This window comes from Onychostruthus taczanowskii, unplaced genomic scaffold (assembly GCF_017590055.1).
Source record: "Onychostruthus taczanowskii isolate IOZ18803 unplaced genomic scaffold, ASM1759005v1 scaffold6, whole genome shotgun sequence".
Taxonomy (NCBI): domain Eukaryota; kingdom Metazoa; phylum Chordata; class Aves; order Passeriformes; family Passeridae; genus Onychostruthus; species Onychostruthus taczanowskii.
Genome location: NW_024503679.1, coordinates 5,885,271 through 5,899,032, shown reverse-complemented (window position 1 = coordinate 5,899,032; position 13,762 = coordinate 5,885,271). Strand labels below are relative to the sequence as shown.

Below are 13,762 nucleotides of genomic sequence, written 5' to 3'. Positions count from 1 at the left end.
GGCCTAGACATCACGAACTATAATTTCCCAGCAGCTAATATTGTGGAAAATTATATGTCATTTAGTAAGGCCTCATGTGACAGAGGGAACCAGTTCTGTAAGTAAAAGATAAATGTAATAAACATAATATTAAAATTTATTAGCAATTAGCAAATGAAAGCAATAGGCCATTCAAGATTAGAGGTACTCCAAGTTCTTGAGCTGAAGTGATGGAGCTTAAATACAGGCAGTAAAGGTTAAAAGTAAAACCATCCCAATTGACATTTTACCTTCTACACCTGTTTGTACTACTGTGGAATAATCAAATACCAGTCTCTGAGCAGTCATGCTTCTATGTGACAAGTAAAGAGCTTACTCCCATCTTCAATTTATTCCTCTTGCATAAAACAGCAGCTGTCTCTCAAGACTGAACTCAGAGCAGAAGCATTTGCAAGCACTTGGAAGCTAAAACTAATAACATCACATATATGCAATTGTTTAAGGGAACCAAATGTATTTTTCATGTTGCTACATGGCAAATGGATCAATTACCTCACCTCATGTGCCTTGTGAAACTGAAAACTGATCTTGCATCCTTCCAGGTCACACATCTCTTTATTTATGTCATATAATGTTCAGTACTTTGAATGATTTATAGATAGCAAGAGAGCTGCGCTATGTTTTGCCAGACTAAAGAGTTCAGAAAGCAGCAGTTCCTAAGCACTTTCCCATCCCTTTTATTAATGCACAGTAAATAAACTTTATCAAGACTTTAATGTAAAATTTCCAAATTAAACCAGTTATTGAGTTCTACACACTTTGAGTTCGCAAATTAAAAAGTCAAGACAAAATGTCTTCTAAATATTAGCTTTGTGGGCCACATATTGTTGGCAGAAAAACTATTTATTATGGTACCATTCCCTCCTAGTGTGAGGTGATTAACTGCAGATCAAATGTATTAACTATGCATCAGGAGTTAGCTACGACATTCATCTTATAATGCCACTCTGTTGATAGAACAACTTTTCCCATTACACTAAAAATTCCAATACTGCAATTAATGAACCTAGATAATGTTTAAAGTAAATAAGCCCTTTCACTATAATAGGAGGGAAAGTATTTATTTGTGGATGAGGTACAATAAAGCAACCTGTTCATAGGCTTTTGTGCAATTCCTCCATGCAATTACTTCAGCCTGAAAACTACAATGTGAAACTCCCAAATTAAATACAATTAGTTCTGTGGATTAACTTCACACCAAAGACAGTTTATTACTCCCAGAAGACTACAATCCCCTCTCTTACTAGTATTTACATATTCTTATAAATCCTTTGAACTAGATCATTCTGTCTTCCTCACCTGTGCTATGCACATTTATTCCTGCCACTAGAATATCTCTATTTCTCTTCTAATTCTGGGACTCATCTGAGTAGTGCTGTGGCTGTAAACCAGTTACTATTGGGTGCATGTAGGGAAGGACAAGGAGTAAAACAGCTCAGGGCCAGACACTCAACAGATGTAAAGGAGCTCAGCTCCTGCTAGGATACACCTATTTCACAGACAGACGAGAACACCAAGGGTTAACCTTAAGTAGTCAAGTCTCCTACCTCATCCAGTGCATAATGGGCACACAAAGACAGGGATATTATAAAACCACTACCATATGCTTCTGATTCAGGATGTAAAACACTCCAGGGCATGTCTGAAAGCAGATGGACCTCTACAGAGATCATCTAAATCCATGGCACCCCAGGGACACTCCAAGGATGGCACTGTACCACGAGACTCTACCTCCTTGAAAACATATGGAGCAAAAGGAGAGATCCAACAAAGTTCTGATCATGGCAGATCAGGCTACATTCCATCACACAAATAGGAATTGGTCACTTATATATGTGATAAACACTCAGATGGATTTCAGATCTGGGGCAAAAATAGCTAATTTCATGAAGCCATCAGATTACTATGCAATGGCAGTCAAAAAAAAGTAAATTGAGTCTTAGGCAGTGTTAAGAAAGAAACAAAGACCAAAACACCATTATGCATTTCATGGCAAAACATCTTGAACACCATCAACTTTGTGTCTTCCTGCCCTCAAAAAGAATAGAATAGAAAATACAAAGTATAGAGCAGACTGACAAAAATGAGCGAAGATACTAAACAGCTTTGTGACTCAAAGGCTCCTCAGCCAAGATTAAGAAAGAATTTTGATAGAAGTCTATAAAAGTCAAGGGTATCATGGAAAATAAAGCATATCAAATGACAGGCAGATGGCAGGTCACAAACAAAAAAAAATGGGGTCCTTCACAATATTTAGGAATTACACTTAGGACTAAAACAACAATGGACACGTTCTTCATTTATGGGAATTCCTTTTTGCTCAACATCTTGAGTAAATCTCAGAGAAAACCAAATCAAGTACAGCATGAGTGAGTACAACAGGGAATCATAAATCAGTAACATGAGGACTCCTTTAAAAATAGGTCAGGATACATTGCAATATTAATCCTTCTCTAAGTACAGTTTGCTTCATCTACATCCCGTTTTCTTATACTGCAAATGCTTTCAAGCATCATATTAGTGTTGAATCAGATCAAACAGCACAGAGCTCTCAATCAGCACTGGAAGGTTTTCTCATTTTCCTAAACAATGGGGAAGGAGATGTACATGCACACTACATCAGGAGTTACCAATGAAGCAGAATAAATGGGTCACACAGTGTTTTTAAAAGTCTGTTACTGTGAAAATACATGCCCACTAATGGGATGTAAAAACCAGGTTCTCAGTAAGTAGGTCATGCAGCATTTTTATAGACTATTAGAACATACACATGCATACTAATGGAATACAAAACTGGATTCTGTTAAAGTAAGAAGATTAGAGAGACCAAAAAAATCCTGTGACATGGATGGGTCTGAGGAGGTTGCTCTATTAGACAGCTGTATATATTTGTCAGGGATAATCTGTTTCCTGAAATATTTCTGTCTCTTTTCTTACAGTTGTTTGGAACAGTCTCTAGGGGGATTGTGCTTCTCTGTTAGCTCAGAGCAATAAAAAAATAGCTCACTTCTAAAACTGGATGTTAAAAAGTAACTCTGCCTCTAGAGAGCACTACCGTAAGCAGTCCAAAGTTTGAGGAAAGGAAGCTAGAGGATGACAGAAACAAAACCAAGCATAGATATGTTTAAAGCTATCATTCATTCTCCCATAATTTTGTTGACAGACTAGACTTACATACAAAAATAAAAACCACATTGAACTGGCATAATATATAACTATAATAAAACTACAGCAGCGTAATATAAAGGATGTAAAGCAACATGACTTAAATATAAACACCTATCTTCTTTTATTTAGGAATACAAAATATTTATACTTAATGTTCATTTATTTGAGACCTACCAGACAAGTTCATCATTTCTACTCCTAAGATTGATTTGTCACAACAAAATCAAGATAGTTGAAGCAAAAGGTTTCTGACAAGTGAAAATACAACATCAATTTAAGCAGCACATGATACATCTCAGAAGTGAAAATGCATTGATCTGACTAGTTACAACTTTGCATACCAGAGAAAGTCTGCACTGGGCTTTAATTACTCCAGAACTCAAGCACATTCACAGTTTAAGTGTGGATTCAACTGTTGAGTATCTTGGGCTTGCAGAAGGAATTACTTTTTTGAAAAATAGAAAGTAGGCTGCCCAGAATGAAAGCAAGAACTCATACAGCACATTCTTCATCCTTCAGCACAGGGGGGCTTGCGGAAGCCCCCAGTGCTCCCTAATCTGAGAAGCACAAACTCCTTTAAGAATGACACTGCATTACAACCTGCCATTCGTGTGATGTTAATGCCTGCAAGATAGCACACTGCATTTTGCCAGACTCCTAACAGCCCCACTACTGACTGGGATCCTGCACCCTGCAAATGCCCTCTGCAGAGCCCCGAGGGTGCCTGCCTCACTGCACGGACACAGCCCAGGCAGGACTGCTCATACTGGCAGAGCTGAATGCAAATAGATTTCTTTGAGTTGCTACTTAGAAAAATCAAAAAAGCAAGCAAATCAGAGCAGCTAAATTTCCCATCATTGTTGTTCTGGGTTTGGTTGTTTTTTCTGGGTTGTTCTCTCATCCTGACACTGATAGATTGCCACTAACCCAACAGCACAGCCAATGGAATCAGAACCTAATGGAGGAATTAGAACTGCTGTTCCAGTTACAAATCAGAGTGATGTCAATAAAGAGGACCATCTCAGAAGCAGCAGAAGATAATTAACAGTTTTCAATCCCAGAAGCTACTGCAGATTTCCAAGGGAAAAAAAAATAACTTTTTAAAAATTAAAGATCAGTTAAAAGCTATGGGATGATAATTTAAATAACAAGCACAGAAGGCTGATTTTGTACCAACAGATCATAACCTTCATTCATTCAGTATCCTTTCACTTCTTCCCTTGGCTGATGGAAACTAGAGATAGGATGCAGCACAAAGCTGACATGAACCCAGCACAAACTGTAATAAAGAAATCCAGTTAAGACCCTCACAGAAAGAATTCAGATGAGACAGGTTGAGAGGAAAGAATCTATGTTATACATCTTTCAGAGAAAGCAGGAAAGTGCTGATATATCCAATTTACTTTATGAATGTTTAATGTTTACTGATAAACATAGCCTTAGACTGAGAAGTGGCAGCTTTAGTTTTCCATTGAAATTAATAAAATAGCACACTCTGAAATTAGGCTGGCAGTTAAATTTTTACTGTTAGCTGTTTCAGCTTACAAAATTACCTCATCTTCTTTAGGGTATAATGCCACATTTTCAAGTATTTGCAAGAAATTTCAAGATAATTGTTGATTCAATGAACAGGTACCAAAACAAATTTAATAACAGAGTAATATCTTGTAAATGCTTGTCCCAAAGCACAACATTTAAACAATAAGATTAAATGAAGACTTATTTCTATCTTGGCCAAATTTATTTCTAGATCAAAACTTAGACTAAAAAAGTTACTCTGGTAAGTCTGAGGAGGTTTTTGTTCCTACTATCACCCAGTTCACAAGGGCTCATGGTATTTTATGTCACAAACTAGGATACAAGCTGGAAAGTGTAGCTCTCTAAATAAGTAATTCCATCAGCAAACCACTGATTTGCACAGAAATACAAAGCTTTTGGTGGGAATGGCATTCATTTTGTTTTGTGCCACCCTCTCTCTCTGAGGACAAAGAGCTCACTCTCACCAGATTACCCCAGCAGAGGATGACTTTTACCACAATCCCATTTCCTTTATCTCCTAGACCTCTCCACTCCCACATGGAAAACAGGAGTGAGGAAATCCTCCTTGGCTCAGCAGATCCCATGGGGTACAGAGTGGGCAGCTGCCTCTTCCCCCTCTGCCACCTCCCCCAGCTGCTCACCATCACCCCAAAGGCAGCTCCTCCCCAAAAGTGCTTTCCCCCTTTCAGGGCACATTCCTGAACTAATCCCAGGTTTTAGGGGACACCCCAAAGCAGACCAGGTTTGGTGATGGGCCTGGCAACACCTTCTCCTACAGCAAGTCTGTCTTCCTGTTCAGATTTGTAGTTTCTCCCTTGTCACATGAAAATCAGAATTTCTAATTATCAACATCAACTGGGCAGGTTGCCTTTTTTTTTTTTTAAGTCTGGTAACAAAAGCAAAGAAAGCTAACACACTGAAATTGTACAAACTCAGTATGGGAAGACACGCAGAAATCACTGAAAAAAAAAAAAAGCAAAGATAAAACAGAAATACAAAAGAATATATATGTATACTATCAAAACTCATTTTGTGATGTAACTTGCAAGTTTATATTCTATATATATATTCTATATCTAATACTCTAGTATAGAGTATACTCTAGTAAAGTATAGCTTTTAAAAACAAAACCTTTTATAGCACCTAAAAACTCTGAAATATTTTTAAAACCCAACTGACCATTCAGACGATGATAGTCACTAGAAGTCATTTCCTGTCATTTAAATTATTTCCACCAACAAATAACCCACTAATAATCAAAAACCCAGCAGCATTCAGGGAGCAACAGGAACTGGAGTAAGAATATTTATAGACTACAATCAAAATGCAACTTGCATTACCAGAATTTACAGACCTGCACCCTGGTCTAAGTTGGTTTTCAGCTCTTCTCACCACCCTGGGGAAGAACTGTAATATGCCACCTTGTTACAAGTGTAAGAATATTTATAGACTACAATCAAAATGCAACTTGCATTACCAGAATTTACAGACCTGCACCCAGGTCTAAGTTAGTTTTCAGCTCTTCTCACCACCCATGGGGAAGAATTGTAATATGCCACCTTGTTACAAGTAAGAAAAATGCATTCTGTTCTGCATGTGGATGTTCAGGAGGTGGTTTCACTTCTTGTCATCTTTTGAGCCTTAAGTTTTCCCTGCAGGTTTGATTTCAATTGAATTCCCAAAGTAAACCACTTCACAAGGGTTCTTGACTTTCAAGAGCTATAAAAAAATAACTCCCAGTGTTTGCAGTAACAGAATATCTTCATTTAAAATGACCTTCTCGTTTCTGACGCTTTCACCCTGAGCAGATTGCCTTAAGAATTAAAGGATACAAATGTCCATTCAAATATCTCTCTTTATTTTGTATTTTGGGTTTGGTCTGACACAAAGTTTTTGACATGCTAAGAAACACAAATTTTCATATTCTTTCTAGCTTTAAGAAAATCCAGAAATAACAAGAAAAGAAAAAATATTTAAAATGCACTGTAAGCCCTCTGCATGGAATACTTTCACACCACAGCTAAGGCAACAGCGCACAGCATGTCAGATAATATTAACATTGTAGCAGCTGACCACAAATAAAATTAAGGTGGTCTGAAACCACCACCAAAGGTTTTGCACAGTATTCTGCAGCAACACATGGGTTCCCATTCACTCTGCAGAACTATCTTCCAGTGTGAGTGGTGCTGTGAAAGAACAGGAAGTGTTCCAGATCCCTCACGTACAAATTCTTTTTCATGCTGAAGGATTGGAGAAAATTCATCTAAGAAATAATTTTTATTAAAATCCCACCAGGTGGCCTTTATGGAGTCATATTAGTTTATTAACATTTAGAATGTTATGGGAACATTCTAGGTGTATTCCTATAACATCTGAACAATTTAAAGTAGATCATTTTAAGGGGTTTTGTTTTTCTTTCTGAATTGTAGGGTTTCTATCCTGCCTTACACATGCACTGCCTGAAAGTGACCCTGAGGATCATTGGCAACAGATGAATTCTCTTCTTAATTCTCATGGGTGCATTTCAGAAACAAAGCACGTGTGGAAAACCTCTGTCAGACTCATTAAGCAATTACAATGACTTCTCAGGGGAAAACAGCAACCACTCTTGTAGTAGCATCCTTAAAAACAAATACTATTCTAACAGATGCACTGCATTTCTCTGAAATCCCCCATTTCCTAGGCTGCCTCATGGGAAGAGTTCACTTTCTACTCTTCGTTCACTCCTGATCAGGTTCTCGCAGTACCAAGGAGCATTGCCAAGGTTTCACTGGGACATTGCCAAGGTTTCACTGGGACTTACCCTCTATCTCAAAGATTGTTTCATTAAATACATTTTCATTTTAGTTTTATTTTGCTTTTTTTTTGGTCTCTCCTGAAAATCATCCTTTTGGGGCAAATATTCTTACTTAATTGTATATAATGCTAAAAACCTTGCTAAGAGTAAGATACAAAGTAAACACAAAATTTGCAGGAAATACCCAGTTAATCTGCTAACCTAAATTACTGATCTTGAGTTCCTGCAAAAACTGAATTCCAGAAAGTCTCACTTTATCTGCAAAAATATTCATTTCAACATTAAATCTTTGAAGTTCTTAGCCAAGAACAATTAGATTGCTCTTAAATTCAGAATTATTGGTTATAAGAATGTGAAATCATGCAAAGGACAGTTATTCTTCACAGAAAAATCTCACTGACCTCATTAATTCAACTAACAAGAAATAGTCTCCTACCCATGTTATTTTAGACAAAGACATATATTCTACTCTGGTGCCCACCCATCTGGTTCCTCAGCATGAAAACATTTCCAAAAAGCCCAGCTCACTACAGCCACTCTGTCACAGGAAAATTCCACCCACACTTTGTGAAATAGTAAGACAAGAGGTTTGGAATATGACAACTCAAACTCACTTTAATAAGTGCAAATGCAGGGCACAAAATCACTGTAAAAAGCAGATTTCATTCTTTGTGCAGCATCCAGAGAACATTGAGATTTTACACAGAGCACTAAGAAATGAATGAAAAAGAAAATATATAGACTGACTGCAAAGGAATTTGGTCACAATGGGAGTCCTAATGCAGAACTGCATCACTTTTACTCAAAGAAAGAATGGAAGTATATTCAAGCTAACTTGCCTATAACAAAAAAGAATTTTAGGGGGTAAATAGTAGGGATAATTGCTCTACACTTCCAGTTCCTTTTAGCTGAAATGCTTACAAGTGTGTGTGATTAATGGCAATCTGTCACCATCATTGCCTCTCAGAGAAGGCCAATGTGCAGCACTTCTGCCAGCATATATTAGTTTGCCAGAAGAAAACAGAAAATCTAAAGCCAGTCTTACACCTTACAGAGCCAGAAGTGCCAAAGACTTGAGCAACTGTCAGAGAGATCTCAGAAGAAAAGCTGGCCAGCCAAGTGGAAATATTAGCCAAAAGCAAAACACTTCCAGAAAAACGTGTCTGAACAACAATTTCCCTCATTTTTCTTACAAAGATTCATGAGGAAGGCAGAGCAGGAAGAAGGTAGAAGGAAAACTTTGCTGAAATGGACCAGAAGTACAAGTCTTTGTTGACCAGATTGTACTTACAGGTGTTATACTGGATATGTCAAAATAATTTATTTTAATAGGAATATTAAAAACGTAGATTATCTCAAAAATTTGGAAAAAATTTCCAGCTGCTCTTGTTATCCTGTTTCTCTCTCCAGTGTGCACATGAGCAACCACAGGACACAGGGGTTTTTCTTAATTTATGCACAAATACACTAGATTACCTTTTGTTCAATAAAGTAGAAATTTATTCTGAAAGCACAAGCTTCATTTTGATATAGTTATTATGAACAATAGATTAAGGTCAATTATCATGCAACATGCAAGGGGGTTTAAGCAAAGAATATAATACTGTGAGATATTCAGATAGGTGCCATAGTGCTCCTCACATTCAATCACTTACACTTTAAGCTTCTGCAAGAGTGTAGTATAAATAACAAGGGCTTATATAACAGCACAACTTCTACTATTGTCAGAGACAATCCCAGTAAACTGAATTCAGCACACTTCTGAAGAATTTGAATTATCTGATGCAGCCCTTAGTCATTCTTTTTTAATCTAAATACAATTAATCACAAAGGCACTTAAAGTTTCTGAGATTTGGCAGCTTGAATTCTAGGTCTAAAGCAGAATATGAAGAGAATAAGGAATATAGTACATACCCTTTGTTGGCTTCCTTGAACCTAAAGTACACAGATTTCACAATCACAAATAAATAAAATGAAAAAGAATAATATTCTTCACTATTTCCTCATCTGTGGAGATTCCATTAGTAATATTTAAGATTCATACCATTTAAATATGAATGGTTAGGAAGTGGGATGTGCCAAGAAGTAGAGCTTTTACTGTTACACTTTAAGATCTGTTTAAAAATTAAGTTGTTGGTCCTGAACAGATTCAATGGATGGGAGTCTCCAAAGATTTTTTTTCTTGGCACAGCACAAGGAAAACACTGAAACAGTTTGTAGTGCTTCATATAATCTCCAAATATGCATCAGTTGTTTCTGGTTTTCACCATATTCAATTAGAGTCTTGAAAAATACATATCCAGAACTTGTTCTTCAGCTTTTTTGTTGTTTTTACCAGTTACCAATAGAAACAGCTAAAATTTTTGTGTTATGTGTTACTCCCTGTAAATGCCCTTCCACAGCTTCAGGAATGTTTCTCCATCTAGCCTGTTCCTGTGGTACAGGGATCAGTAAGAGGACACCCAGACTCATGGTCTGAGTACCAGTGCAGTGGCCCAGCAGCTCAGTCTCATCCTGATAACCTCATTCTGGCAACTGAGATATATTGATATATCAATACATTCCAGACCATTTATATCCCTTTTCACCTGGATGTCTTATATGAATTTCCTTCCTGAGAATCATGCAAACTCTTAGCAACAAAAAGATAATATAAAAACCATTCTTTGTTTCAGTTCAGGGAGAAAGGATGTGTGTTAGCTGTATAGTAAGATTGTACCAAAAAATGGATAGTAATATGTTCCTCCTTCACACTTAGCCTTGTAAGATAATATAAAAACCATTCTTTGTTTCAGTTCAGGGAGAAAGGATGTGTGTTAGCTGTATAGTAAGATTGTACCAGAAAATAGTATAATAGTATGGATAGTAGAAAATAGGATAGGATATGTTCCTCCTTTACACTTAGCCTTGCCTTAAAAATCAATCAAAAGAACAACTTGCAGTGATTTATTCCATTTTTTAAAGTAATTTAAAGAACACTAACCCTCAATACAAAATTAAAAAAGAAATCAATTCTTTGGTCCAACCATTCCCGCAACTTAGAAACTAACTATATATCGGTAAACATTTACACAAAAGAAGAAAAAATAGGCACACACACCTAGCATAAATAACATAAAAGCCCATAAAAAAAGAGATAAAAGAATTTCAAGTAGAATAGCTCACTGTAGATAGGTTCTCCATAAGCTGCAAGGTACACTTTTTTTCACCCTTTTTAGCTCAATTCCTTCTCTCACCTTTTACTTAATATATTTAGTGTCTTCCTTGATTAACCACACATACAGTGCTCTCTCCTTTAGAGCAAAGACCTCAGACAAAGTATATCCAGAATACCAGAACATAACAAACCCTGCCAAATTTCTATAAAATCAATCTTTCCTCAGAGAAAGAATTAAAATATTCCATCAAGACTCCAGGATAAAACCATTCCTGTCTAAAAATTGATGAATAGTAAAAGTAAGAATTTATGTTTCACAATGAAATCTTTGCATCTTTGGAAGTGTTTCAAGTACTGTTCTATATAATCATTTTATCAATTATTGTTATTTAAAACATCTATTTTCCCCTGTAATCTTTTTCTATAGTTTTTATTTGCAGACTATAACCAAAACATGATGTAATAAATAATGAAGTTTATATTTTACTTCTTTCCAGACACGGAATTCTAGGAGACAAATTATTTATGCATTAGTTTAGATTCAGAACAACTTTATGGCTTCTCTTTATGCAGCTTCAAATACACCAGCTAGAGATTAACAGACATGAGATGGATCTACCCAAGTCAGTACGAGCTCTAATGCCACTGATCATTATGTGAAATATAAGATGTTCTTTTTACTTGCTACAGAAAACATGTTGTGCTGATAATCTAGTAGAAGCTTTCCATAACATTTGTGGAAAACAAATCATCATAACTTAAAGATAATTTTAAAATGCTGCATTAAGTCTCCTGCCCAGGGAAACCCTTAAAATTCTGCTGATTTGGCAAAAAGATGCATCTATTGCTCATTGCTCCATGAAGTAATGAGAACAGAATCCCAAATAATCCAGGTATTTCTGCCTGCAATAACCATTTTTCTAGTAGGAAAAAAAAAATCTCTGTAATACAAGTAGCATGTCAATTAACAAAAAGTAGCCTGACAGCAGCCTTAGCAATATTGCTCAAGATTAATGCTGATTTGCAGCTTACAGCTATTTAACTGTTACTCAAAATCAGTCTTGCTCTGTAGGTGGGAGATTGGTTTTCCTAAAAACACTATTTTCCATGACTTGAAACATTGCAGGGGAGTGGAAATCATGGTTCAAAAATCCAGAGCTTTTTTAATTGTAGCAAAAATTGACATTACATATCAACATAGCCTCTAGTGACTAGTCATTCTCTTCAGAGGATCCTTCAGAGCCCTGAATTAGGCTAGCAGTGCCCTATGAATATTTTTCCAGAAAAACTTCATCTCTTTAACTTCCCCTATTTTAAAACAAAAAAATAAAACTTGGAATTCATCTATTTCTTATTATTTAATAGTACCATGAATTATTTCCTGGTAACTAATTGCAGTTTGTGAGCCATTTGAGAAGAGATCACTCTATGCTTGTGATTCGCTGCTTAGTCATATAAATGGCAAATTTTATTTTCCAACTGAATAATGTTGGCTTAAAGTTAGGAATTCTAGACAAGAAAAATGTGAAGGTAATATTTATTTTATATTTTAAAATAATTTTCTCTCTCCTCATATACCTAGTTCTGCACACTGATCTAATAAATAAGTACCATTATATACACTAATAAAAAGACTATACTTTCACAAAAGGGATTACAACACAAATATGTAGCAAAATACAGAGGGTGGTACAGGAAAGGAAAGAATTCTCAATGTGGAAGGGTGTGCTTAAAGGGTACTTAATAAACACCCAAATATTGAGTTTTCCTGGAGAAAACTTGAAGGAAGTTACAGCTGTTGAATCTGCTGTACCTTGCTGAAAATTGAAGTTTTCTCTGCTGCCAATGAGGAAAGTAGAGGACAGTGAATCAATGATCCACATTCAGCAGAGTCCTCTGGACATGCCTGTTCAGAGCCTCAAAACAATAAATCTTCATTCAGATTCCAGCCTTTACTCTGCAGTGAAAATGCCCTCAGGAGAGCTGTAAAACATTTTTTGCAGCCATTCCCAACAGCTGAGAAAACACTCCTCAAACCCTCCCACAGAAACATCCTCAGCAAGGAACAAACAAAGAGTGATGATGTTATTTTGTGTGAAAACTCATACTTGGACAACATCATTACAACAAAGTACTTGGTTCCTATGTTCAAAAGCAACACAGAACTTTCTCCTTTTCCCTGAAGAACAGAAACACAAACCTTAGAGTCAAATAGAATACAAACCTACCTGGACATCCCTCTTTTCTCCGAGTACAGCAAGTTCCAGCAGAAGTGAACCAGGCTTGAAGGCAGCCATGGAGGAAACCACGTAGGATCAGAGACAAGCTCAGCAAACAGTGGAGCCAGGTTAGCTGGACTGTCTGAATTAACTCCCTTGAGCAGAGCTTCTGCTTCAAACTTCTACTGAACTGACCCAGGGATATTTCCCCACACTGCAAAGAAATTCTGCCCTCAGAGCAAAATTTGCTGTTTTCTGGAATGGGCTCATGGTGAACAGCTGCAGAGCCTGCTCTGTTTACAGTGAGTAAATGCTTTTGCAGAGAATACTGTTCTTGGAAAACATTTGGCTCAACATTTCAGAGGCAGAATGAGCACAATCTCACAGGATGAGCCTATATTTTTGGGAGCTGATATTCAGAGATACAGGAAAATTCTATCACATTGCTGTAGTGTTCACAACATTAACTGTAAGCAAAACAATTGAATCCAAATATTGTAGTGACCAATCATCCTCTCTGATCTTTTTAAAAGTCACACTGAAGTTGACTTTTGACAACTGATCCCAAAGCTTATATTTTTCCAACATTAGAAAAAACATCTACCAAAAGTTGTCTGGAGCAGGGATGCAGAGTTTCGAGCTTCCCTAGATGAGCAACAAAACCACTGCAGAGTGAGGTACAATACCACTGCTATTCATGCAGTCTAGAAAAGCCATGCAGAAAAAAAGAATATGCAGAACTTGAGAGAAGAACAATTATTTTGGCAGTTACTAAAAATAGTGACCCTGAGGTCAGGGTTTTGCAGGGTACCTACAGAGGTTTTCAGTGTAGCAAGCTCCAAA

General features: G+C 36.7%; 1 long non-coding RNA gene across 1 annotated transcript in view; it reads right to left on the bottom strand.

The window, feature by feature from the left end:
- LOC121343609 overlaps positions 1 to 13,084 on the bottom strand; it is a 45,091-nt gene extending 32,007 nt beyond the window's left edge. Inside the window, exon 1 of the long non-coding RNA XR_005953729.1 lies at positions 12,929 to 13,084. This is a non-coding gene — a long non-coding RNA (uncharacterized LOC121343609). The remainder of the gene's footprint in view (positions 1 to 12,928) is intronic.
- Positions 13,085 to 13,762: the final 678 nt, after the last annotated feature.